Raw genomic sequence first — 27,561 nt, forward strand, 5'->3', positions numbered from 1 at the left:
TGCCTACTTTCTCTGACTAGGATTTCAAATACTCTGTTAAATACGAGTGGTGAGAATGAACACCCTTGTCTTATACTTGATTGTAGAGGGAAAGTTTTCAAATTTTCAATGTCTAGTATGATGTCAGCCATGGGTATGTCATATATGGCCTTTATTAGGTTATGTTCCTTGTATACCTTATTCTTTCAGAGTTTTTATTATGAAAACATATTTTGTATAATGCTTTTTCTATACTATTGGGATGGATGTCTTTCATTCTCCTAATGTGGTGTCACATTTACTGACACCTTGCATCCCAGGAATGTCTCATATGATTATGGTGTATGATCCTTTTAATGTGCTATTGATTTTGGTTTGTTAGTATTTTGTAAAAACTTTTTGTATCCATATTAATAAGAATAATTGGCTTGTAGTTTTCTTTTTTTATACTATCATTATCTTGCATTGATAGTAGGGTAATCATAAAATGGCTTTGTGAACTTTCCCACTCAATTTTTGGAAGAATTTTAAAAGAATTGGCATTAATTCTTCTTTTTTGTTTTTATTTATTTTTAAAAGGTTAAGTATGACTTTTATGTATTTGGTGATTTTTTTAATTGAAGTATAGTTGATTTACAATATCATATTAGCTTCAGGTGTACAGCATAGTGATTCAATATTTTTACAGATTATACACTATTAAAAACTATTACAAGATACGGCTGTAATTCCTGTGCTATCCAGTATAATGTTGTTGTTTATCTATTTATACATAGTAGTTTGCATCTCTTAATCTCATATCCTTAATTTGCCCTCCCCCTACCCTCTCCCCTTTGGTAACCAGTTGTTTATTTTCTATGTCTGTGAGTCTGTTTCTATTTTCCATATACACTCATTTGTATTATCTTTTAGATTTCACATATAAGGGATATCATATAATATTTGTCTTTCTCTGTCTGACTTATTTCACTGAGAATAATGTCCATCCACAATGCTGCAAATGGCAGAATTTCATTCTTTTTTTATGGCTGATTAATGCTCCATTGTATATATATATCACATCTTCTTTATCCATCCATCCATTGATGGGCATTTGAGTTGTTTTCTTATCTTGGGTATTGTAAATACCGCTGATATAAATCTTGGGTGCATGCATCTTATCAAATTAATGTTTTCATTTTTTCCAAATGTATACCCAGGAGTGAAATTGCTAGATCATATGATCAATCTGTTTTTAGTTTTTAAGGAGCCTTCATATTATTTTCCTCAGTGGCTGCACCAATTTACACTCCCTCCAATAGTGTAGAAGTGTTCCCTTTTCCCCCCATCCTCTGTAACATTTATTATTTGTAGACATTTTGATGATAGCCCTTCTGACACATGTGAGGTAGTATCTCATTGTTGTTCTCATTTTCATTTTTCTATAGATAGTGATGCTGAGCATCTTTCCATGTGCCTATTGGCCATCTGTGCGTCTTTGAAGAAATGCCTATTTAGGTCCTCTGTCCATTTTTTGATTGGACAGAGGATTGTTTGTTTTTTGATATTGAGTTGTATGAGCTCTGTTTGATTTAGTTTTTTAAAAATAGTGTGCCAATTTTGTAATTGTAATCATGCGAAAGTCCTGTTGAAATGAAAAATTATGTCTGACCCCTATATTAAAGAATTTATGTCAAAATAAAGTGTGAGTAATTCTCATACCAAATGTCAAGCTTTTACATGTGCATGATTTTCTCCAAAAACATATAAATGTCAATAAAAGTCCTCAATTTTCACATATTAAAAAGTATGTGCTGTATGTATTTTAGATATTAACCCCCCGTTAGTTGCATCATTTGCAAATATTTTCTCCCATTGCATAGATGGTCTGTTTTATCGATGATTTCCTTTGCTGTGAAAAACTTTTAAGTTTAATTAGGTCCCATTTTTATTTTTATTTTCTTTCTTTTCTTTAGGATACATCAAAAAATATTGCTACAATTTATTTAATAAAGTGTCATACGTATGTTCTCGTCTAGGAATTTTATGGGTTTGGTCTTACATTTAGTCTTTGATCTATTTTTATTTTATTTTTGCATAAGACAAGAGGTAATGTACTAATCTTGTTGTTTTATGTATAGCGATCCAGTTTTCCTAGCACCACTCATGGAAGAGACTGTCTTTTCTCCATTGCATATTTTTGCCTCCTTTGTCATAGATCAATTCACCATAGATGTGTGGGTTTATTTCTGGACTCTCTTTCATTTTCCATTGACCTATGTGTCTATTTTATGCTGGTATCATGTTGTTTTGATTACTGGAGATTTGTAGTATAGAATGAAGTCAGGGAGCAGAGCTCCAGCTTTGTTCCTTTTTCTGAAGATTGCTTTGGCAATTTGAGGCCATTCATGGTTTCATAGGAATTTTTGGATTATTTGCTCTAGTTTTGTGAGAATAGTTATTGATTTTTTATAAGAATTACATTAAATCTGTAGATTGTTTTGTGTAGCATGGACATTTTAACAGTATTAACTCTTCCAACCCAAAAGCACTGGATATCTTTCCATTTCTTTAAATCATCTTCAATTTCCTTCATCAGTGTTTTATATTTTTCAGAGTATAGGTCTTTCATCTCCTTGGTTAGATTTGCTCCTAGTTATATTATTCATTTTGATATGATTTTCATTGGGATTTTAAAAACTTACTCTTTCTCATATTTTATCATTAATGTATAGAAATGCAAGAGATTTCTGTTTATTAATCTTGTATTCTGCAACATTGCTGAATTCATTTATTAGTTCTAATGATTTTTGGTTACAGGCTTTAGGGATTTCTATATAAAGTATCATGTTGTCTGCAAATTGTGACAGTTTTACTTCTTTTCTTCTGATTTAGATGTTTTTTATTTATTTTTCTTTTCTGATTGTTAAGAGTTAGGACTTCCAAAGCTATGTAGAATAAAAGTGGTGAGAGTGGGCATCCTTGTCTTATTCCTGAATTTAGAGGAAAGGCTTTCAGCTTTTCACTGTGAGTGTGATGTTGGTTGTGGGTTTGTCATAAATGGTCTTTATTATGTAGAGATACGGTACCTCTATACCCACTTTGATGAGAGTTTTTATCATGAATGGATGTTGAATTTTGTCAAATTCTTCTTCTGTGCCTATTGAGATGGACATGTGATCCTTTATCCTTTCTTTTGTTAATGTGGTATATCACATTCATTAATTTGCATATGTTGAGCCATCCCTGTGACTTAAGAGTAAAATCAACTCCATCATGTTTTATAATACTTTCTATATATTGTTGGATTCAATTTGCTAATGTTACATTAAAGATTTTTGCATCTATTGACATCAAAGATATTGGCTTGTAATTTTCTTTTTATGTAATATTTTTGTCTAGTTTTGGTATCAGAATAATGGTGGCCTCATAAAATAAATTTGGGAGTATCTCATCCTCTTCAATGTTTGGAATCATTTTATTAGGATAGGTAATAACTCATTTTATTTATTTATTTATTTTTTGGAGTATTAAATTCTGTTTTATAAATTAGATATTACATGTATTCTTTTGTGACTTTGTTTTGCTACATCATCCGTGCTGATGCATCTGGCTATATTTCATTACTGTGTGGTAGTCCATCATATAAACATACCAGAGTTATGTGTCTTCTCTACTGTGATGGAGTTTAGATTGTTTTGCTGTTATAGACAAAGCCACTATGAATATTTCTGTATATTATGTTCTGTTGCACATGTGTATCATCCCTTGAGAATACATCTAGTAGCAGAATTGTTTGTTTACAGACTATGTGTGTCTTCATCTTTACTAGGTGCCAACTAGCTTTCCTAAAGCAATTGTCTGAATCAGTGCTTCCACCAGTAGCAATAGAAAGTTCCACATTTGATGTTGTCAGACTTAAAACTTTTGAAAATGTCCTGGGTTTATAATGTTGTAAAGGCAGCACTTAAGAATTTTGAAAATAATGGTTCAGAGAATAAAATCCACCCATAATCCCATCATCCATTTTGATATATCTCAGTTATTTTCATAGATATATGTGTATATTTTTTAAAGAAACAGGTATTATACCTCATTGTTGCTTAACCTGAATTTCTATGAAGTTAATTATTTTTATCACAGTTTTTTTCAACATTTTTTATTGAGTTATAGTCATTTTACAATGCTATGTAAAATTCCAGTGTAGAGCACAGTTTTTCAGTTATACATGAACACACTTATATTCATTGTCATATTATTTTTCACTGTGAGCTAATATAAGGTCTTCCATGTATTTCCCTGTGCTATATAGTATAATCTTGTTTATTTATTCTACATTTTGAAATCCTAATCTATCCCTTCCCACCTCCCGCACCCTTGGCAAACACAAGTTTGTATTCTATGTCTATGAGTCTGTTTCTATTTTGTACATATATATATATATTTAGATTTTACATATGAGTGATCTCATATGGTATTTTTCTTTCTCCTTCTGGCTTACTTCACATACAATGACATTCTCCAGGAACATCCATATTGCTGCAAATGGCTTTATGTTGTCGGTTTTTATGGCTGAATAGTATTCCATTCTGTAAATATACCAAAATTACCTTATCAAGTCATCTGTCAATGGACATTTAGGCTGTTTCCATGTTTTGGCTATTGTAAATAGTGCTGCTATGAACACTGGGGTGCAGGTTTCATTTTGAAGTAGGGTTCCTTGTCACTATATGCCCAGGAGCGGGATTCCTGGGTCATATGGTAAATCAATTCCTAGTCTTTTGAGGAATCTCCATACTGTTTTCCACAGTGGCTGCAACAAACTGCATTCCCACCAGCAGTGTAGAAGGGTCCCCTTTTCTACACAGCCTAACCAGCATTTGTCATTTGTGGGCTTTTGAATGATGTCCATTCTGACTGGTGTGAGGTGATACCTTATTGTAGTTTTGATTTGCATTTCTCTGAAAATTAGTGATATTGAGCATTTTTTCATGTGCCTATTGATCATTTGTATGTCTTCCTAAAAGAATTGCTTGTTTAGGTCTTTTGCCGATTTTTGGATTGGATTGTTTCTTTTTTTCTTATTAAGTCATATGAGTTGCTTATATATTCTGGAGATCAAGCCTTTGTCGGTTTCATCTTTTGCAAAAATTTTCTCCCATTCCGTAGGTTGTATTTTTGTTTTACTTATGGTTTCCTTTGCTGTGCAGAAGCTTGTAAGTTTAATTACATCCCATTTGTTTATTCTTGCTTTTATTTCTATTGCTTGAGTAGACTGTCCTAGGAGAACATTGAGATGTATGTCAGATAATGTTTTGCCTATATTTTCTTCTAGGAGGTTTATTGTATCTTGTCTTGGTTTATGTCTTTGATATATTTTGAGTTGATTTTTGTATATGGTGTAAGGGAGTGTTCTAGTTTCATTGTTTTACATACTGCTGTCCAGTTTTCCCAACACCATTCGCTGAAGAGACTGTCTTTATTCCATTGTATATTCTTGCCTCCTTTGTCGAAGATGAGTTGACCAAAAGTTTGTGGATTCACTTCTGGGCTCTCTATTGTGTTACATTGGTCTATATGTCTTTTTTTGTACCAGTACCATGCTGTCTTGATGACTGTAGCTCTATAGTATTGTCTGAAGTCTGGGAGAGTTATTCCTCCAGCCTCTTTCTTTCTCTTCAGTAATGCTTTGGCAATTCTAGGTCTTTGATGGTTCCATATACATTTTATTATGATTTTTTCAAGTTCTGTGAAATATGTCCTGGGTAATTTGGTAGGAATTGCATTAAATCTGTAGATTGTCTTGGGCAGTGTGACCATTTTAACAATATTGATTCTTCCAATCCAAGAGCATGGGTATCTTTCCATTTTTAAAGTCTTCTTTAATTTCCTTCATCAATGGTTTATAGTTTTCTGTGTATAATTCTTTCACCTCCTTGGTTAGATTTATTCCCAGATATTTTATTACTTTGGGTTCTATTTTAAAGGGGATTGTTTCTTTACTTTCTTTTTCTGTTGATTCATCATTTGTGTAAAGAAATGCCACTGATTTTTGAACGTTAATCTGCAACCTGCTACCTTGCTGAATTCTTCAATCAGCTCTAGTAGTTTTTGTGTAGACCTTTTAGGGTTTTCTATATATAATATGTCATTGGCATATAGTGACACTTTTACCTCTTCTTTTCCAGTTTGGATCCCTTTTATTTCTCTCTCTTGCCTGATTGCTGTGGCTAGGACTTCCAGGACTATGTTGAATAGGAGTGGTGATAGTGGGCAGCCTTGTCTTGTCCCAGATTTTAGTGGGAAGCTTTTGAGTTTTTCACCGTTGAGTACTATGCTGGCTGTAGGTTTGTCATATATAGCTTTTATTATGTTAAGATATGTTCCCTCTATACCCACTTTGGCTAGAGTTTTCATCATAAATAGGTGTTGAATTTTATCAAATGCTTTTTCTGCATCGATTGAGATGATCATGTGGTTTCTGTCCTTTCTCTTATTGATGTGATGTATTGCATTGACTGATTTGCATATGTTGAACCAGCCTTGTGTCCCTGGGATGAACCCCACTTGGTCATGATGTATAATCTTTTTTATGCATTGTTGGATTTTATTTGCTAATATTTTGGTGAAGATTTTGGCGTCTATGTTCATCAGTGATATTGGCCTATAATTCTCTTTTTTGGTGGTGTCTTTGCCTGGTTTTGGTATCAGGGTGATGGTGGCTTCATAGAATGAGTTTGGGAGTATTCCCTCCTTTTCAATCTTCAGGAAGAGTTCGAGAAGGACTGGTATGAGTTCTTCTTTGTATGTTTGGTAGAATTCCCCGGTGAAGCCGTCCGTTCCTGGACTTTTATTTGTAGGGAGGTTTTTAATTGCTATTTCGATTTCATTTCTAGTGATCAGTTTTTTCAAGTGGTCAGTTTCTTCTTGATTCAGTCTTGGTGGTCTGTATGTTTCCAGAAACTTGTCCATCTCCTCTAGGTTATCCAGTTTGGTTCCATATAGTTTTTCATAATATTCTCATATGATATTCTGTATTTCTATTTTGTTTGTTGTAATTTCTCCATTTTCCTTTCTTATTTTGCTAATTTGTGCTCTCTCTTTTTTCTTCTTTGTGAGTTTTGCCAGAATTTTTTTGATTTTATTTACTTTTTCAAAAAAAAACTGCTTTTGGTTTGGTTGATTTTTTTCTCTGGTCTTGTTATCTCTATTGTATTTACTTCCTCCCTAATCTTTATCATTTCCTTCCTTCTGCTGCCTTTTGGGTTTTTTTGTTCTTCTTTTTCTAGTTCTTTTAGTTGGTGGGTTAAATTGTTTATTTGAAATTGTTCTTTTTTGAGGAAGGCCTGTATCATTATAAACTTCCCTCTTAGCACTGCCTTTGCTGTGTCCCATAGATTTTGAGTGGTTGTGCTTTCATTGTCATTTGTCTCAAGGTATTTTTTAATTTCAGCTTTGATTTCTTCATTGACCCATTGGTTTTTTAATAACATATTATTTAATCTCCATGCTTTCCTTTTTTTCTCCTTTGTTTCTCTGTTGTTGATTTCTAGTTTCATGGCATTGTGGTCAGTAAAGATGCCTGAGATAATTTCTATCTTCTTAAAATTGCTGAGGTTTCTTTTGTGCCCAAGTACATCATCAATCCTGGAAAATGTTCCATGTGCACTTGAAAATAATGTATATCCTATTTTTGTGGGGGGGTGTAATGCTCTGAAAATATCCACCAAATCTAATTTTTCTATTGTATTTTTTAATTTCTCTGTTGCCTTGTTTGTTTTCTGTCTGGAAGATCTGTCTACTGATGTTAATGCGGTGTTAAAATCTCCAACTATGACTGTATTCCCATCAATATCCCCCTTTATCTCTGTTAGTAATTGTTCCATGTACTTAGGTGCTCCTATATTGGGTGCACATCAACACTTATTTCTTGTCCTTTTGAGATAAACATTCTAACGGGTGTGAGGTGATATCTCGTTGTTTTGATTTGATGGTTTCTTTGATGATTAGTGATGTTGAGCATCTTTTCATGTATGTTTTACCCATCTGTATGTCTTCTTTAGGAAAAAATATCTATTCAGATCCTCTACCTATGTTTTAGTCAGATAGATTTGATTTTGTTGCTTTGGTGGTGTTGTTTTTGTTTTTTGTTTTTGCTATTGAGTTGTATGAGTTCTTTATATATTTCGGTTATTAACCCTTTATGAGATATATGATTTGTAATTTTTTTCCTTGTCCATAGATTGTCTTTTCACTTTGTTGATTGTTTCTTTTGCTGTGCAAAAGAAACAATCTTTTGTTTATTTATTTATTTATTTATTTTGCTGCTTGTGCTTTAAGTGTCAGATCCAAAAGTTCATTGCCAAGTCCATGTCAAGTTGATTTTTCCTTATATTTCCTTCTAGACATTTCATGATTTCATGTCTTATATATAAATCTTTAATCCATTATGGTTTAGTTTTCATGAGTGGTTTAATACAGTGCCTAGTTTCATTCTTTGGACATGTGAATATCCAATTATCCAGCACCATTTATTGAAGAGATTGTCTATTCTCCATTGAGTATTCTTGGCTCCTTTGTCAAATATTAGTTGACCATATGTATTTTAGTTTATTTTTGGGCTCTCAGTTCTGTTCCATTAGTCTATTTGTCTGCTTTTATACCAGTACCATACTATTTTGATTACTACAGCTTTATAGTGTAGCTTGAAATAGTTTATAGTATAGTTTATGGTATAGCTTGAAATGAATTTTTATGCCTCCTACTTTGCTCTTCTTTCTCAGGATATCTGTGGCTGTTTGAGTTTCTTGTGGTTTCATATAAATTTTAGGTCTAAAGTTTTTTTATTTCATCTTGATTCATTGATTGTTCGGAAGAGTGTTTTTTCATTTCCACATATATGTGAAGCTTCTAGCTTTCCTCCTATTGATGACTTTTAGTTTCATACCATTCTCTTCAGAAATGATACTTGACATAATTTCAATCTTTTATATATGCTGAGACTTATTTTGTTACCTAACATATGATGTACGCTGGCAAATAGTCAATGTGCATGTAAGAATAGTGTGTTTTCTTCTGCTGTTGGATGAAATGTTCTGCATACATCTATTCAGTTCATTTAGTCTAAAGTATATTTTAAGTCCAATGTTTCCTTATTGATTTTCTTTGCAGATGATCTATCCATTGTTAAAAATGAGGAGTTGAAATCCCCTACTATTATTGTATTGTTGTCTGTTATTCCCTTCAGTTCTTTTGAGAGCTTGTTTGGAGGTTCTAGCAGGGGAGTGCAGCTACTTGTATACCCTTGACGAAGAAGAACAGTCCTTCTCTATTGGGGATGGTCATCTTCTTCTTCCAAGCATGCAGCTCTGGGAGGGATGCTCATGGAGCGGTGAAGGAGGAAGTGGACACACATCTAGCCAGCCAGATCAGCCATATCAACCCTGGTGATCAATGGGGTGACAGATGTTGCAGCCTGATCGCCCTCACATCCCTCCCTTCAGTTCTTTTAGTATATGCTTTATATATTAGGTGTACCCATGTTAGGTGCATATATATTTACAGTTGTTATATCTTTTGATAAATTAACCCGTTTTTCATTATATAAATGACCATTTTTTGTCTGTTGTTACATTTTTAGACTTAAAGTTGACTTTGTCTAAGAATAGCTATCCCTGCTCTATATTTGTTTCATTTGCATGGGATATCTTTTTCTATACCTTCAATTTGAGCCTATATGTGTCCTTGAAGTTTAAGTGAATCTCTTGTAGGTGGTATATAGTTGTGACTTCCCTTTTTATTTATTCAATCACTTTGTGCCTTGTGGAACATTAATCCATTTACATTTAAAGTAATTATGCTAACTAAAGACCTGCTATTTCCCTCTTGATAATTGTTTTCTGGCTGTTTTGTAGTTTCTTTGTTCCTCTATTCCTCTTTTGCTGTCTTCCTTTGTGAATTGATACTTTTTTGTAGTGTTATACTTTGATTTTATTTATTTATTATGTATCTATAGATTTTTGTTTTGTGGTTATCCTAGGGCATGGTTGAAACATCTTATAGATATAAAATTATATTTTACACTGATAAACTTAACTTTGATTGTATACAAAAACTCTTCACTTTTCCCACCCCACACATTTTATGGTTTTTATGTGACACTTTGCATCCTTTTATATTGTGTATCCATTAACAAATTATTGTAGCTACTATTTTCAACACTTTTGTCCTTCAACCTTTCTACTAAAGTCAAGTTGTTAACACACCATGACATTACAGTACTTGAGAATTCTGAATCTGACCATATATGTGTCTTTTTTAAAAACTATATTTTTGAAGTATAGTCAGTTTACAATGTTGTGTCAGTTTCAAGTGTACTGCATAGTGTTTCAGTCATAATATACATATATATTCCTTTTCATATTCTTTTTCATTATAGGTTACTACAATGTTGAATATATTTCCCTGTGCTATACAGTAGGGCATTTTTGTTTGTCTATTTTATATATAGTAGTTAGTATCTGCAAATCTCAAACTCCCAATTTATCCACACCCACCCTCTTTCCCCTGGTAACCATAAGTTTGTTTTCTATGTCTGTGAATCTACTTACATGTGAAATCTTAAAAAAAACATATATTTGTCTTTATCAGTGTGTTATTTACTTCTATATGTTCTCATGTACTAGTTAGCATCCTTTTATTTTAGCTTGAATAAATCCCTTCAGTGTTTCTCGTATGGCAGGTCTAGTGATAGGTGATGAACTCCCTCAGATTTTGTTTGTTTGGGAAAGTCTTCACCTTGCCTTCATTTCTGGTGGACAACTTTTCTGGGTGAATTATTCTTGGCTTGCAATTTCCTTCTTTCAGCACTTTGCATATATCATCCCATTCTCCCCTGGCCTGCAATGTCTCTGGTTCTTCATGATATCTATGGCTTTGTATATATCTGTTCATTTGAAGAACCAGTCACTCATTGTAGACTTTATGGACTGACTTTGGTAGAATACTTACCTATGTGTGAGGACATGATGGAATGTGCTAGACTCTCATCACAGTGGTTTAGTGGTGCAGGGCACCCAAATTCAGGGGTGTCTGGTGGCACCATGTAGGTTTGCTGATTCATTGGCTGAAGCCTTTGGGTTCCACAACATCAACAACTGCATGGTCCTTGGTGGGCATTGTTAGGTGTCCACTGAATCTGCAAGTGCTGTTGGGTATTCAGCAGTACATCCAGGTCCAGCAGGTAGGGACCAAGGTAAGCAGCAGTTGTGGCCAGAGCCATAGGTGGACACAGCTTCAGGGGACAGCTGCAAGTGCCAGTGTAGTAGCAGGTGCTGGTTGCTAACATTTTTAGTAGTGGCAGCCAACACAGGCAGCAAGGGCCAGGGCCAACTGCAGTTACAATGGCAGTTGTGTGGACCCTGTCAACATGCAGTACTATGTCTGCTGGATCTCACCATTGGAGCATGGCACTGGAGGCTGGTGATAGGGGGTGAGCTGGGCAGGTGTACAATTGGAGAAACTAGTTGTAGGTGAGAGCAGGCTTCATTCCAGTGACACAAAACAAGGCCTGATTTGGGCCTACAAGCAGTTGCAGGAGCCCTGGATATCAGCATGCTCTCGTGTGACTGCACAGTCTCCTCTGGTCATGTGTATTGCAGTGGAGGCCAGTGATGGTGTCAGGATGGTGGTGTGCAGTTAGACTGCTGGAGAGACAAGCCCTAAGCAAAAGCATGGTGGTGGAAGTCAGCTGCACAAGTCCAGGCTAGCATTTTGCACATTTGTAGCCCCAGAGGCCTGGGATGGGTGCTGATGTGGTTCCTGGGCTCCAGTAGGGGTGAAAGGGCAGAGAGAGGGGGCAGAGACTCAGGTGGTTGGTGACAGAGTATGTAAATGATTGTGGGATGAAAGCCAGTAAAATCTGCAAGGGGTCCACTGTGGCTGTACTGGCCATTGGTTTCTTCAGTGGCAAATGCTGCTGAATTTGTCTACATAGCATGTAACTGGGAATGGCAATCACTTCTGCATTGCTGCTACTGGTAGCCCCTGGTTTTCTCCCTTGTTCCTTGCTGCCTCTAAAAATCTCACCTTCACTGGTCTCTGGGCAGTATGAAACCAAAGTGGGACCTTCATGCAGTGTCCGAGAAGGCTGGGGAAACTGGATGCTCATCCCACCATTCCTTTTCCTGATAGGGCAACTCTTTCTAGCTGGGGAGTTCCTTTTTGGTGCTGAGCAATGTTGATTTTGGGGGTCAGATGATGCAGTCAAAATTAAACTGTCTTTCTTTTTCGTGTGATTAGTCTCAAGTTTTTCATCGCACTGTGTTACTGAAGTTTCTTAAGTCGACTCCAGAGCTCTCACAGAGCTTTTGTTCAAGGATAGCTGTCTAATTGTTCATCTTCATTGGGGGATGGAGCCTGATGTCTCCTACTATGCCATCTTGGTAACATCAGTTCTGTCTTTGACTTTTGACAACTTAATTACATAATGTGTCTCTGTATAGCTCTTTTCGAGTTCAACCTTTTTGGGGTCTTTTGGGCCTCATAAATCTGAATATCCATCTCCTCCCAACTTCCGGAAAGTCTTCAGCCATCTTTCCTTTAAACAGACTTTTTTCGCCTTCTTTTCTGGGAAAGATCCCCATGATGCATATGTATTGTTATCTTGTTGGTATTCCATAAATTCTGTAGGCTTTCTTCTCTCATTCTTTTTTTTTTTTTTTTTGTCTTTTTGTCTTGTAGTTCCTCTGGATAATTTCAAATTACCTATTTTCAAATTCATGGATTCTTTCTTCTGCTTGATCAGGTCTGCTCTTGAAGCTCTCTATTAAAATTTTCAGTTTGGTACTTGTATTTCTCAGCTCTAGGATTTCTGGGAGGTTTTTTTCAGGTTTTTATTTCTTTGGTGAACTTCTCATTGTGTTTACAAATTGTTTTCCTAACTTCATTTAGTTGTCTCTGTGGTTTTGTAGTTCACGAACTTCTTTAAGAATATTATTCTGAATTCTTTGTCATACAGTTCCTTGTTCTCCATTTCTTTAAGCTCAGTTATTGGAGATTTCATTTTCTTCAGTGGTGTCATGTTTAACTGAGTCTTTATGATCTTTGATTCCTTACATTGGTATCTGCACATTTGATACAGCAGTCTTCTCTTTCAGATGTTACAGATTTGCTTCAGAAGGAAAAGATCTTCACTAGCCAGTTCAGGTTGGGGTACTGGGCAGGATAGCTGGTAGCATGTACAACAGGCAGTTCTTTCTACGAGGCCCTGCAGTTGGGCAAGGCTACTGTCCTTCCTCTGAGGTTGTGGGGTGGTTGTACTACCTGCTTGGCCCCACAGCTGGGTGGACCTGCTTGCTGGGCTCCATTTTCAAGTAGGACTACTGTGTAGGATCCCTGGTTCTGTGAGGCTGCTGGCTTTTCTACACAGTCAGGTGGGGCCACTTGCTGGGCTCTGCAATCACTTCTGGGTAAGCAACATTGCAGGCTGTATTTCCCAGCAGGTCAGTGCCACTGTTTGGACTTTGCAATTGGGCAGAGCTGCACGCTGGGCTCAGCAATTGCTCTTATTCTAGTGGGGTCTCAGGCTGTGCTCCCCAGTTGGATGTGCCACTGGCTGGATTCTAGGCAAAGCAGGAGGCAGAGCTTTATGGTCAGGTGAGGCCTTAGTCTGTTGGTCTTCTTATGAAGGGGATTTAATCAGGAACGACCTAAGTCACCATCTTGATATTGTCACCACATGCAAGTGTGTGTTGAAAGCAATGATGAACCTCTGATTTAAAGAACTTGTCTTCACAGTTAGGTAGTTAGTCTGGGCTCCAAAAGAGAGGACATGCTGTTCTCCATAATGGCTGCATCAATTTGCATTACCACCAACAGTGTGGGAGGGTTCCTTTTTCTCCATACTCTCTCCAGAATTTATTATTTATAGACTTGTTGATGATGGCCATTCTGACCAGTGTGAGGTGATACCTTATTGTAGTTTTAATTTGCATTCCTTGAACAATTAGTGATGTTGAGAATCTTTTCATTTGCCTGTTTGATATCTGTATGTCTTCTTTGAAGACGCCTATTTAGATCTTATGCCCATTTTTTGATTGGGTTGTTTTTTGAATATTGAGCTATGTGAGCTGCTTGTGTATTTTGGAAATTAATCCCTTGTAGATCACATTGTTTGCAAATATTTTTTCCCATTCCATAGATTGTCTTTTCATTTTCTTTATGGCTTCCTTTGTTGTCTGTGCAAAAGCTTTTAAGTTTAATTAGGTGCCATTTATTTATTTTTGTTTTTATTTCAATTACTCTAGGAGCTGATTTGAAAAATATATTCCTGCAATTTATGTTAAAGAATGTTCTGCTTATGTTTTCCTTTAGGAGTTTCATATTATTTGGTCTTACATTTAGGTTATTAATCCACTTTGAGTTTATTTTTGTATATGGTGTTACAGAATGTTCTAATTTCATTCTTTTACAGGTAGCTGTCCAGTTTTTCCAGCACCACTTCTTGAAAAGACTATCTTTTCTCCATTGTATATTCTTGCCTCCTTTGTTATAGATTAATTCATTGTATTTGTGTGAGTTTATTTCTGGGCTTTCTATCCTGTTCCATTGATCTATGTGTCCGTTTTTGTGCCAGTACCATGCTGTTTTGATTACTGTAGCTTTATGGTATAGTCTGAAGTCAGGGAGCATGATTCCTCAAGTTCCATTCTTCTTTTTCAAGATTGTTTTGGCTACTTGGGGTCTTTTGTGTTTCCATATAAATTTTAAAATTATTTGTTCTAGTTCTGTGGAAAATGTCATTGGCAATTTGATAGGGATTGCATTGAATGTGTATATTGCCTTGGGTAGTATGGTCATTTTAACAATATTGATCCTTCCATCCAAGAATATGGTATAGCTTTCCATCTTTTTGTGTCATCTTCAGTTTCTTTCATCAGTGTATTATAGTTTTCAGAGGACAGGTCCTTTGCCTCCTTAGGTAGGTTTATTCCTAGGTATTTTATTCTTTTTGATACAATGGTAAATGGGATTGTTTCCTTAATTTCTTTTTCTGCTATTTTGTTGTTAGTGTATAGAAATGCAACTGATTTCTGTATATTAATTTTATATCTTGCAAATTTACCAAATTCATTGATAAATTAGTAGTTTCCTGATAGCCTCTTTACGATTTTCTTTCTTTAGTGGGGTAATTTATTTTATTAATGTATTTATGTATGTATGAATGTGTGTATTTTATTTGTTTGTTTATTTGTTAACTTATTTATAGAGAAAGTACCAGGGATTGAACCCAGGATCTTATGCATGCTAAGCATGAACTCTACATCTTGAGCTATACTCTCCCCTCCAGGATTTTCTATATATAGTATCATGTCATCTGCAGACAGTGACGGTGTTACTACTTCTTTTCCAACTTCGAGTCCTTTTATTTCTTTCTCTTCTCTGATTGCTGTGATGAGAAGTTCCAAATCTATGTTGAGTGAATGTGGCAAGAGAGGGCATACTTGTCTTGTTCCTGGTCTTAGAGGAAATGCTTTTAGTTTTTCACCGTTTAGTATGATATTAGCTGTGGGTTTGTCATATATGGCCTTTATTATGTTGAGGTATGCTCCCTCTATGCCCACTTTCTGAAGAGTTTTTATCATAAATGAATGCTGCATTTTGTCAAAAGCTTTCTCTGCATCTACTGAGATAATCACATGGCTTTTATTCTTCAACTTGTTAATGTGTGTCCCACTGATTGACTTGCAGACATTAAAAATCCTTGCATCCCTTGGATAAATCCCACTTGATCATGGTGTATGATCATTTTAATGTATTGTTGGAGTTAGTTTGCTAGTATTTTGTTGACAATTTTTGCATCTATGTTCATCAGTGATTTTGGCCTGTAATTTTCTTTTTGTGTGATATTCTTGTCTGGTTTTCATACCAGGTTGATAGTGGCCCCATCAAATGAGTTTTGAAGTGTTCACTCCTCTGCAATTTTTTAGAACAATTTCAGAAGAATAGGTGTTAATTCTTTTCTGACTATTTGGTAGAAATCCCCTATGAAGCCATCTGGCCCTGGACTTTTGTTTGTTGGAAGTTTTAAAGTTACTGATACAATTTCAGTACTGGCAATTGGTCTATTTATATTTTCTACTTCTTCTTGTTTCAGGCTTGGAAGATTGTACCTTTCTAAGAATTTGTACATTTCTTCTAAATTGTCCATTTTTTTGGCATAGAGTTATTCATAGTAGTCTCTTAAGATTCTTTGTATTTTTGTGGTGTCAGTTGTAACAACTTTTTTGTTTCTGATTTTATTAATTTGGGCCCTTTCCCTTTCATCTTGATAAGTCTGGCTAAAGGCTTATCAATTTTATCTTTCAAAAAAACCAGCTTTTAGTTTCATTGATCTTTTCTGTTGTTTTTCAGTCTCTATTTTATTTATTTCTGTTCTGATCTTTGTGATTTCTTCCCTTCTACTAACTTCGGGTTTTGTATGTTCTTATTTCTCTAGTTCCTTTATGTGTAAGTTTAGGTTGTTTATTTGAGATTGTTCTTGTTTCCCAAGGTAAGCTTGTATCACTATAAACTTCTCTCTTAGAACTGCTTATGCCACATGCCATAGATTATGGATCATTGTGTTTTCATTTTCACTTATCTCTAGGTATTTTTTAATTTCCTCTTTGATTTCTTCAGTGATCCATTGGTTGTTTCATAGCATATTGTTTAGCCTCCATGTGTTTGTGTTTTTTGCAGGTTTTTTCTAGAGGTTGATTTCTAATCTCATAGCATTGTGGTCAGAAAAGATGCTTGATATGATTCTTATGTTGACTAAGGCTTGCTTTGTAGCTGAGTCTGCAATCTGTCATAGAGAAAGTTTCATGTGTACTTGAGAAGAATGCGTATTTTGCTTCTTTTGGATGGAATGCTCTATAAATATCAATTAAGTCCATGTGGTCTAATGTATCATTTAAGGCCTGTATTGCCTTATTGACTTTTTGTCTAGATGATCTGTACATTTATGTAAGTGGGTCTAAAGGTCTCCCATTATTATTGGTTACTGTCAATTTTTCCTTTTATGTCTGTTCACAGTTGCCTTATACACTGAGGTTCTCCTGTGTTGAATGCATATATATTTACAATTGTTAATATCTTCTTGGATTGATCCCTTGAGCATTATGTAATGTACTTCTTTGTCTTTTGTAACAGTATTTTAAAGTCTATTTTGTCTAATTGTTGCTACTTCAGCTTTCTTTTTGTTTCCATTTGCATGGAATATCTATTTCCATCCCACTATTTTCAGTCTGTATGTGTCTTTGGGTCTGAAGTGGGTCTCTTGTAGACAGCACATATATGGGTCTCATTTTTGTATCCATTCGGTGAGCATTTAATCTGTTTACGTTTAAGGTATTGATACATATGTTCTTATTGCCATTTTGTTGACTGTTTTTGATTTATTTTTGTTGGTCTTCTTTCCCCCTTTCTTCCTTTGTTCTTTTCTCTTGGGATTTGATCACTATCCTTAGCATTATGTTTGGATTCTCCTTTCTTTTTGTGTGTGTGTGTATTTTGTAGATTTTTGGTTTGCAGTTATCATGAAGTTTTGAAGATACCTCATATATGTGAGACATATAGAAATCTCTCTCTCTATATATATATATATATGTGTGTGTGTGTGTTTGTGTGTGTGTGATTATTTTAAGTTGTTGATCTCTTAACTTCAAATGCATTTTAAATACCCTGTATTCATACTCTCCTTCCCTCATAATTACTAGTTTTAATATCATATTTTACTACTAATTGTTTTGTGTATCCTTTAACTGCTTAGTTTGGATAGAGATATTTTACTACTTTTGTCTTCTAACTCCCCTATTTGTTTGTGTGGATGATTTCCTATCTTTACTATATGCTTGCCTTTACTGGTGAGCTTTTCCATTTAATAATTTTCTTATTTCTAGTTTTCCACCTAAAGCTGTAAAGCTAGTTTGGTGGTGCTGAATTCTTTCAGCTTTTGCATCTCTGTAAAGCTTTTGATTTCTCTGTCAAATCTGAAGAGAGCCTTGCTGAGTAGAGTATTCTTGGTTGTAGGTATTTCCCTTTCATCACTTTAAATATATCATGCCACTCCCTTCTGGCCTGCAGAGTTTCTGCTGAAAAATCAGCTGATAACCTTATGGGAGTTCCCTTGTATGTTATTTGTTGATTTTCTCTTGTTGCTTTCAGTATTTTCTCCTTATCTTTAACTTTTGTCAATTTGATTCCTATGCACCTTGATGTGTTCTTCTTTGGGTTAATCCTATAGGGGACTCTGTATTTCGTGGACTTGGGTTACTGTATCCTTTCCCATATTAGATAAGTTTTCAGCTTTTATCTCTTTAAATATTTTCTCAGGTCCTTTCTCTCTCTCTTCTCCCTCTGGGACCCCTATAATGCAAATATTAGTGAGCTTCATGTTATACCAGAAGTCTCAAACTACCCTCATTTCTTTTCATTCTTTTTTCTGTTCCACAATAGTGATTTCCACTACTCTGTCTTCTGGCTCGCTGATCCACTTTTCTGCCTCATTTGGCCTACTCTTGTTTCCTTCTAGCGTATTATTCATTTTAGTTATTGTATTTTTCATCTCTGTTTGATTGTTCTTTGTATTTTCTAACTCTTTGCTAAAAACTTCTAACTTCTTGCTCTGTTCATCTATTCTCCTTCTGAGTTCTCTGATCATCTTCACAATTACTCTGAACTCTTTCTCAGGTAGATTGCCTGTCTCCTTATCATTTATTTCTTCTTCTGGGATTTTGCCTGGGGTGTATTCCTCTGCCACCCCATTTTGTCTAAATTTCTATTTGTAGTATTATGTAAGTTAGTTACATTTTTCGACCTTGGAGAAGTGGCCCTCTGTGGGAGACATCCTATGTGTCCCAGCAGTGCACTCCCCTCTCGTCACCCAAGGGCCAGGGGCCAGCTGGTCCCAGGGTAGAGTCTGGCCTGCATTTGTGGACTTCTTCCATAGGCTGTGGGATTATTGCTTTTACTTCTTGTGTTTTCCCCCTTGTGGGTGAGGCTGGACTAGAGGCTTGTGCAGGTTTCCTGGTGGGAGGGGTAGGTGTCTGCCCACTGGTGAGTGGAGCTGGGTCCTTGCCCTCTGTTGGGCAGGGCTGTGTCTAGGGGCATGTCTAGAGGCAACTGTGGGCTCAGGAAGGCCTTAGGCAGTCCATCTACTGATGGATGGGGCTGTTTTCCCAACCAGTATGTTATTTGGCTTGAGGCATCCCAACAATTAAGCCTATAAGCCATTCGGTGGGGCCAGGTCTTGATGTTAATGACCCAAACAAGATGTCAGCCTCCAGGATAGCTCATGTAGGTGAATACTTCCCAAAAGTCTGCCACCAGTTTTTATGTCCCTAGGGTGAGCCTCAGCCCCTACCCCCACTCTTCGACCTCCCCAGGACACTTCCCAAAACCAGCAGGCAGGTCTGGCCCATGTTCCTATGAAATCAGTACTTTTACCCTTGGTCCCAATGCATGTGAGATTCTATATACACTTATTAAGGGTATGAAGTCTCTGTTTCCCCCAGTCCTGTGGGGCTCCTGCAATTAATTATTCCCCACTGGTCTTCACAGCCAAATGCTCTGGGGGCTTCTCCTCCTGATGCCCAAACCCCAGGCTGTGGAGCCTGATGTGGGGCTCAGAACTCTCACTTCTATGACAGAACCTCTGCAATATAATTTTCTCCAGCTTGTAGGTTGCCCACCCAGCGGGTATGGGACCTAATCATATCATGAATGCATCCCTCCTATCATCCTGCTGTGTTTTTTTCCTTATGTCTCCAGTTGAAGAAGATCTTTTTTGGAAGGTTCCTGCCTTTTTTATCCATAGTTCTTCAGCAGTCAGTTGTGGTTTTGTTGTGTTTATGAGAGGAGGTGAGTTCAAGTTCCTTTGACTCTGCTATACTGACAAGATCTCCCAGAATTGAATTATTTTTAAATGTTTATTTTTTGAAGATGCATATTATAACCCTTTAATCTAATAACAATAGGATCTTTACTATATCGCTTACTTATTAAAACACTCATGGCTTTCCTCTCCCTGATACCTCCTGTGCCTTGTCACAGCATCCCCAGATGATAAATTGGAGTACAATGGGCAGTGAGTTTTGAATTTCCAGTAGTATCATGCTTAACTCTAATGCCGTCATGAGAACCCACCTCTCATTTCCAGAATATTCCAGAATATATAGTGTATCCCAAAAGATGAGTGAATCTAGGGATAACCTGAATTCATCTAATTCTAGGGAAAGGACCAAGTGAGGGGAATAAGTGTTCCAGTCCTGTTCCCAGAAACCTAATTTACCCTCCAATACATCATGACTCTATAAGCATATAAAAGCCAGCATCTAAAACGTGATGCTCTATGCCAGTGGTTTAGATATTCTCATTATTCTTTAAATAAAATTATGTGTAGAAAATTAATACATAAAAATTATAAACTGAGGCCCTCTGATTAAAATGAGGACTTTATTGAGCCACTTCCACTGGATGCCTAGCATTCCATGAAGAATGATTTAACAACTACTGTTCAACAATTCCCCCAGAGATCTTGATCCTGACTCTCTGGTTTAACATATTCCATTATTCCATCTTTCCACCCCCTTGCCATAGGTTCTCTTATTTTCTCTGGTGAAGACTTCCAGAACCCTAAAGATCTACCCGTCATTCAAGCCACTTAAATGGCTCGAGTATGCCAGCCATAACCAGTTTATTAGTGACTACTGAGAGGGGTAAAACTGGTTCCCTACGATCCCCTTAAGTGACTTGGTCAAAGTCAGGAAATCAGTCTATACATAAAGTCTCCTTCTTCTCCTTTCCTCTCCTCTCTTCCCCTCCCATGTCATGGGGGTTTCTTTAATATTTCTCTTTTGGTGGCAGTGTTGCTCCACTGAAATAAAACTATTCCTTCCTCCCACCCTTTGCTTTTGAAAAACACCTACAATCGAAACAAATGTATTTTACTTACAAAAACTGACCTGCATCTGGGTCTGGGATTTGCATCTAAGGGAGATTTCCTGGAACCCATTCCTAATAATTCTCTGCCCAGACTTTCTTGATTATATAGGAAAGGAAGAGTAGATCCCATGATCTCCTCTTTGTTTCTTTTCTTCATGTTTCTTTTTCTTCTTAATAACTTTTCCATGGCTATAAAATATACACCTGCTTTTTGTAGAAAATTTGGAAAATACAGAAAAGATTAAAAAATAAAATAAATATCCATAATTCCATAAACAAGAGAGAGAGAACTACTGCTAACAGTTTGAGGCAAGTCTCTCCAGTGTGTTATCTTTGTACACATTTTAATGTAATTGTGATCATATGGTACATATTATTTAGTATTCTAGTTTTTATCATTTATATATCATAAGCATTTTCCATACTCTTTAAAACATGTTTATATATCATTCTTAATGACTGGAATAATCTCTCATGTGAATGTATCATATATTAATTATTCTTCCAAGATGAGACAGTTAGGTTGCTTCTAAAATGCCGCTATTTTAAACAATACTTTTATCAAATGAGTAAGTGAGTGTTTCCTTGTTCAAATGGGCAAAATGCATCTTTGAGGAAATAAACACTGAATGACAATAAATTTCTACCTTATATTGGGGAATGGTAACATTTGAAGTATTTTTTCATACTGCCCCCCACCACCGAAATCATCTGTTCAAGAAAGGGAAGAAATTCCTCTAGAACGTTTAAGAATCTAAGGCATACTTTAAAAAATATTTCTCTAATTATGGTCTACACTGAAACAAACAAGCTGTAAATCACTGAAACTGATGTTCTCAATCCTATAATTGGATCATGCCTTCCCAAAAGAGCTCAAATTCATGAAACTGGCACTCTTGCATATGTTTTAAAAGGAAGCTGCTCTTCTAACCAAGAAAAAATATCCCCCTACATGCAGGAATTTTGGGAGATGAAGGCCACCTTTAAGGTATAAGATATTAGCTGTCAGGTGTCTGGCACAGCTGACCAGAAAGTTCAATCCACTACACATGGGCTGGGGTTTTGAGGTTTTTCCTCCTCATTTAATTTTAAAAAGCTATCCAAATTACTAAGCACCGTGCATTCATCTTTACTATTTATAAGGATCCACTTAGTCTTCCATCACTCTACTATATCTAGTTCACATATTTCCACCTACTACACCATATTCAAATATCCATCCCAGACAGAGATAGAGAAGCAATAGATAGTAGAGGAAGTATAGGATTTCTGTTATTGCCACAACCAATTGCAATACCTGGTACAATAAAAAATGTATAACCCAGAAGACCCCAAATGCCACCTAAATAGTGGCCCAGAATGCTTCAGAATATTCCAAAATTCAAATAAGTACCAAGTCAGCCCCTCATTCAGTTCTCAGTTGAAGCTATGTCTAACTCAGTCTTTTTTATGTTCATAATTACTGGATGCAGAATCTACCACTCTAAAATCACTATATGTGTATGTATATAATCAGAGCTACCATTACTAAGTGTATTTGGGGAACATCTCAAACTTTCTTCAAGCCTGGCTGGACAGTAGGGCATCATTTATCTAACTCCTGTCTCTTTTCCTAGCTCTTCAAATAAGCTCACTGGTCCTTTGTGTTTTAAAGCTAGTGACCACTGGAAAATGAATGAAGGAAAAAATAGCAAACTTGGACATTGAAAAAAATTCAAGATTCTACAAATTACAAAAATCCTGGTATGGTCTTACTGAATGCCTTTCTATCAATGCCATCTGAAAGACTTCATCATATATTTGATTGGTTTTTCACCCACAAACTTCCACTCCAATCCAGATACTTACTGTCTCTATATTATGTAGACCCTTTTTTCATGAAGGTCCACACTGCTCAGCTTTTAAGTCTGAAGAGGCAGTAGAGCATAACAATGTAAAGGGCGTGCTTGCAGACTGATGTCAGTCTAAATTCCAGTTCAGCCATTTAATATCCATGTGTCTTTGTGTAAGACACATCTCAATTTTTGTATCTGAAAAACACAGAGGATAGACTGTATTACTTTTACATTTCCTTCTATGCGTTAAGTTCAGCATTCATTGTGAACTGGGGTCATCAAGAAAGTCTAGAATGTCAGAAGAGGAGGGGTGAGATATAAGCTATGAAGGCATGGAAAAGTTCTGGAGAGAATACAAAAAGTTCTGTTGCTTTACAACATTTGCCATATCTTCTGACTTCCTCAGCCTTCTTGATTGGCTTCTCTCATTTTTTATTATTCTGTGTTTTATCAAATATTATGTTATTTTTGAACAAATATTTAGATATAAATGAATGTGATAAGTTATCAATAAAACTGAGAGCAAGCACAGCCCATGTTGTGTAAGGAAAGGAAAATATTGCCACAGATCAAAGCTAAAAAGAGTCTTTGAGTTTCATAGTCTGGCTTCAGTTTTTCTGAGAGTTTATAAACCCATTATAGGCAAAACTTTGAGTGAATCCATGCACACCAATGTGGAGATATATTGTAGGACAGTAGTGTGGATTAGATAATGGATATCTGAAACAGTGTGAGCTGATTTATATATATTTTTTCCTTCTAAACCCACCACTGCCAATATCCTCGCAGGAGCAGGTCAAAGCAAAAACTCTTTGTTAGTTTATTAGGCAGGCTAGGCTAGTGATTGTAACAAAATTTATTAGATTAACACAATAAAATTTTATTTTAAACATATATTACAGTCCAGTGTAGGTAGATAGAGTGAGCATACTATGTCATCATTCTCAATTGATCTATACAGCATGAAGGGGAAATTATTAACTTCAAGAGTGCTTGATCTTGTAAAGTCAAGTACTCAGAAGACTCTGGGCCAACCCATCTAGGTACTCTGATCTTTGGTTTGAAAAATAAACAGTCTCATAGTCCCAGGAATCTTGCTGATTTCTGCGCTTGACATGTCTGTCCTAAATTCCACTATGCCAGTCTAGACTGGTTGCCTTCAACACTAGGTGTGTAGCTGGGATCTCCCTTCATCTTATCCTAAGGATTCCCTTTGACCCTTTAATGACCCTTTCAGGGTTTCCAGTTTCATGTATCCTATGTCTATCTCTTTCATCATTTATTATCTAATTTTGGTAGTATACATCTTCATGTTGCTACATGAGGAATGGTGCATGATAGGTAAATTTTTTTAAACTTTATATAATAGTTTGCTAGAGCTACCATAACAAAGCATTACAAACTGAGTGGCTTAACCAGCAGAAATGTGTTGTTTCACAGTTCTAGAGGCTAAAATTCCTTTTGAATTCCTTTTGAAGGTTGTGATGGAGAAACTGTTTTATAGAGTTTTTCTAGCTTCTGGTGGACTGATGACAATCTTTGGCATTCTTTGGCTTGTAGACACATCACTACAATCTCTGTATTCATGGTCATGTGGTGTTCTCACTGTGTGTGTATCTGTGTCTGAACTCCCCATTTTTGTAAGAACATCAGTCATATTGGATTAAGGGCCCACGCTATTCCAGTATGATCTCTTATTAGCTAAAATGGTATCTTCAACAATCCTATTTCCAAATGGGGTCATGTTCTGAAGTACTGGGGGTTAGAACTTCAACATATGAATTGCAAGGGGACATAATTCAACACACACTTCACATGTCTGAAAACATTTTCATGCTACCCTAAAATTTAACTGGTCATAAGATTCAATTCAAGGTTGGAAATAATTTTCCTTCAGAATTTTGAAAGCATTGCTTCTTTATTGTCTAGCTTCTGGTGTTGCCTATTAAGAAATAAGGGACAGATTGGGATTTCAAAATGTAGAATAGATAAACAAGATTATACTGTATAGCACAGGGAAATATATACAAGATCTTATAGTAGCTCACAGAGAAAAATATGTGACAATGAATATATATATGTATGTTCCTGTATAACTGAAAAATTGCGCTCTTCACTGGAATTTGACACAACATTGTAAAATGATTATAATTCAATAAAAAATGTTAAAAATAATAAAGTTATTCTAATTCCTGATTTTTCAAATGTGGCCTGTTCATATCTCTCTAGAATCTTTAACTTCTTTTCTCTAAGCACTTTGAAATCTTACAATAATGTCACTTGGTGTGGACCTATTTTCATGTATTGTTATAGGCACCCTGTGGCCCTTTTCTAGGAACCCATGGCTTTCAGTCCTGGGATGTTCTCTCAGATTTGTTAATGGTTGGATGATTTCTCTGTTTCTATTTTCACTGTTTTCTCTCAATTGGAATGCCTATCATATGGATGTTAGATCTTCTGGACTTGTCCTCTAATCTTCTTTTTTCTTCTATATCCAAATATTTCTCTGTTATTTTTTTCCAGTTTCTGAGATTTCCTCAACTATCTTCAAAAATTTCTATTAAGTTTTTGATTTTTTGGTGTCATGTTTTTAAGTTTCATGAGGTTATTTTGTTCTCTGAATGCTCCATTTGTAAAACATCCTATTCTTACTTGCTTCTATCTTACCTTGCATAATCTCCATTTGCTTTTAACTGCCTTTTCTGTTGTCTCATAATTCTTAGTTGTCTGCTGTTACTTCTTTACTGATTGGAATCTCTGAGTTCACATTTATGACATGTTGACTGTGAGCTTCATTTTAAGGTTCTATCACTTCACTGTCAGCATGGTTGTAAGTTTCACTTAAAGATGGCCAGATTGTCCCCAACCAAATTCTTTTCCAGTTTCCTGCCTGAAAGGCAAAGTCCTATCTGTTGCCTTTCTGGGAGCCCAGTGGAGGAAGAAGGCTTAAGGGAGGCAGTCTCTGTTCAATATAGTAGCCCTATCCTTAGCTATACCTGGTGTCCTTCATTCAAGATATCTTTTGTCTTACCCCCACCCCCAGAAGAAAAATGCCCAAATTTCTGTCAGAGTGGAAGAGTTGAGTTGTCTAACACCATGGTAATGTAGAGTGGAGAAAGAATCTAGGGCTCAAATCTGCTTGTCAAACATTTTTCAAGTAATACTACTTTTCTTAGCCTCCTTTATGGTAGACACTAGGGAAATATAATAATAATTCAGCTTTCCTCATTTCACTTTCCAAATCTACTTTGGAGACTAAACACAGCCATGTGAGTTGTTTTGGCCTTTAAATGTGAGCAGGTGAAATATGCCATTTCCAGGCAGAATGTTTAAGACGAAATGTATGATTTGCCATGTTACTTTTTACCTGCTATGGCAATCATAAAAATATTTTTCAAGATGAAGCCCTTATAAGCCTCATTCCCTGAGTGATTATATTGGACATGTAGTGTGAGCAATAAACAGATCTTTTTATGTTTTAAACTTATGAGATTCTGGTTACCACAGTGTAACCTAGCCTATTGGTCACAGACTCCTCTTTATCCTTACTTCCAAATAAACTGTGGCCAGTATCCCCGAACCTTTTGAGGATGGCTCAGCATAAAACTTATATTTTATTTTTAGCTTTTTCCCATTCCCAGTATGGGATCATGCTTTCTTGAGCATGCTAAGTTGGTTGCTACTTGGCCATCTGCATTCAGTCTGCTAAACTTAATTGCTTCTATCTCCTCTCCTATTTCCCTGCTTCTTGTGGATGTATGCCTTTAATAAAGATCCCTTTTAGTTTTAGTGTGGTTTCAAGAGGTAATGAAATTAGATGTGTGTGCTCAAGGTGCCCTCTTAACTCAGAAGTTTCACCCCTCCATAGGAACTTGAAGGAAATTTGAAGGACATGCTTCTTTTTGGACCCACTGTCTGAACCTCTTTGGACTCTTGCCATCTGCAACAGTTTGAGATGTTGGGGAGAGCCATCCATGACTGCCAGAGTCTGGATCAAGGAAGTGATATTTTGGTAAGGCTTTGTGTTTACTATAAGGGCTGTAAGGCTTAAATGTACTCTTTATGCTCTGATGTCTAATTGAACTTCCCCAAGAAAAAGTTACCTTAGATCTTGGGCCTGGCATCAGCCTTCAGAACATAGAGCCAATCAAGTATTTTATGTCCTGCAGAGTTTTAAATTTTCTGGTGGTAGCATTTCTGGCACATTCTTGTGTTTCTTGGGATTCTTTAGGCCCTTTATTAATATACCCTGAGATTCTCCCATGTTTGGCTCCTGAGGAAGTCAGGCAGTAGTGTGCAATGTATGGGGGAGGTATGTGTTCATGAGAGAAATATTTGGCAGCTTTGGGGATCTGTGTTTCTACTGGCAAGTTATGTCCTAAAGGATAAGAGCTTTAGAAGAGTCACCTGAGGCTGACCTCCCTGAGGCCCTAAGGAGTTCTGGCCTGGGCTTCAGGGAATCTGAGTTCTAGACTGTGCTCAGCTACTAACTCCCTGTGTGACCCTGGGCAGACAACTTCATCCCTCCTGAGACTCTCAGTTTCCTAAAACCTTTTCCAGCTCAAACATTGTAATTCATAAAAGTTTAACAGTGCTGGGAATTGTCCTGCTCTGGGTAATAATAGTTTAAGGAGAGAAATGAATAGACTGGTTAAAGTGTGACCTTCCCAGGGGATATAAAATGTTTCCCCAATTAAATGCACATCTCCTAAAGCAGTTTCCAGTTAACAGGGCCTGGATGAGACAGCTTTATGATGAGGCTGCACAGACAGGAGTTCAGGAT

At 36.2% G+C, this 27,561-nt stretch overlaps 1 long non-coding RNA gene across 1 annotated transcript in view; it reads left to right on the forward strand.

The window, feature by feature from the left end:
* The window catches only part of LOC141576330 (uncharacterized), a 36,735-nt gene extending 9,954 nt beyond the window's left edge, over positions 1 to 26,781 (forward strand). The window contains exon 3 of the long non-coding RNA XR_012504682.1: positions 26,647 to 26,781. This is a non-coding gene — a long non-coding RNA (uncharacterized LOC141576330). The remainder of the gene's footprint in view (positions 1 to 26,646) is intronic.
* Positions 26,782 to 27,561: the final 780 nt, after the last annotated feature.

This window comes from Camelus bactrianus, chromosome X (assembly GCF_048773025.1).
Source record: "Camelus bactrianus isolate YW-2024 breed Bactrian camel chromosome X, ASM4877302v1, whole genome shotgun sequence".
In the NCBI taxonomy this organism is placed as follows: Eukaryota; Metazoa; Chordata; class Mammalia; order Artiodactyla; family Camelidae; genus Camelus; species Camelus bactrianus.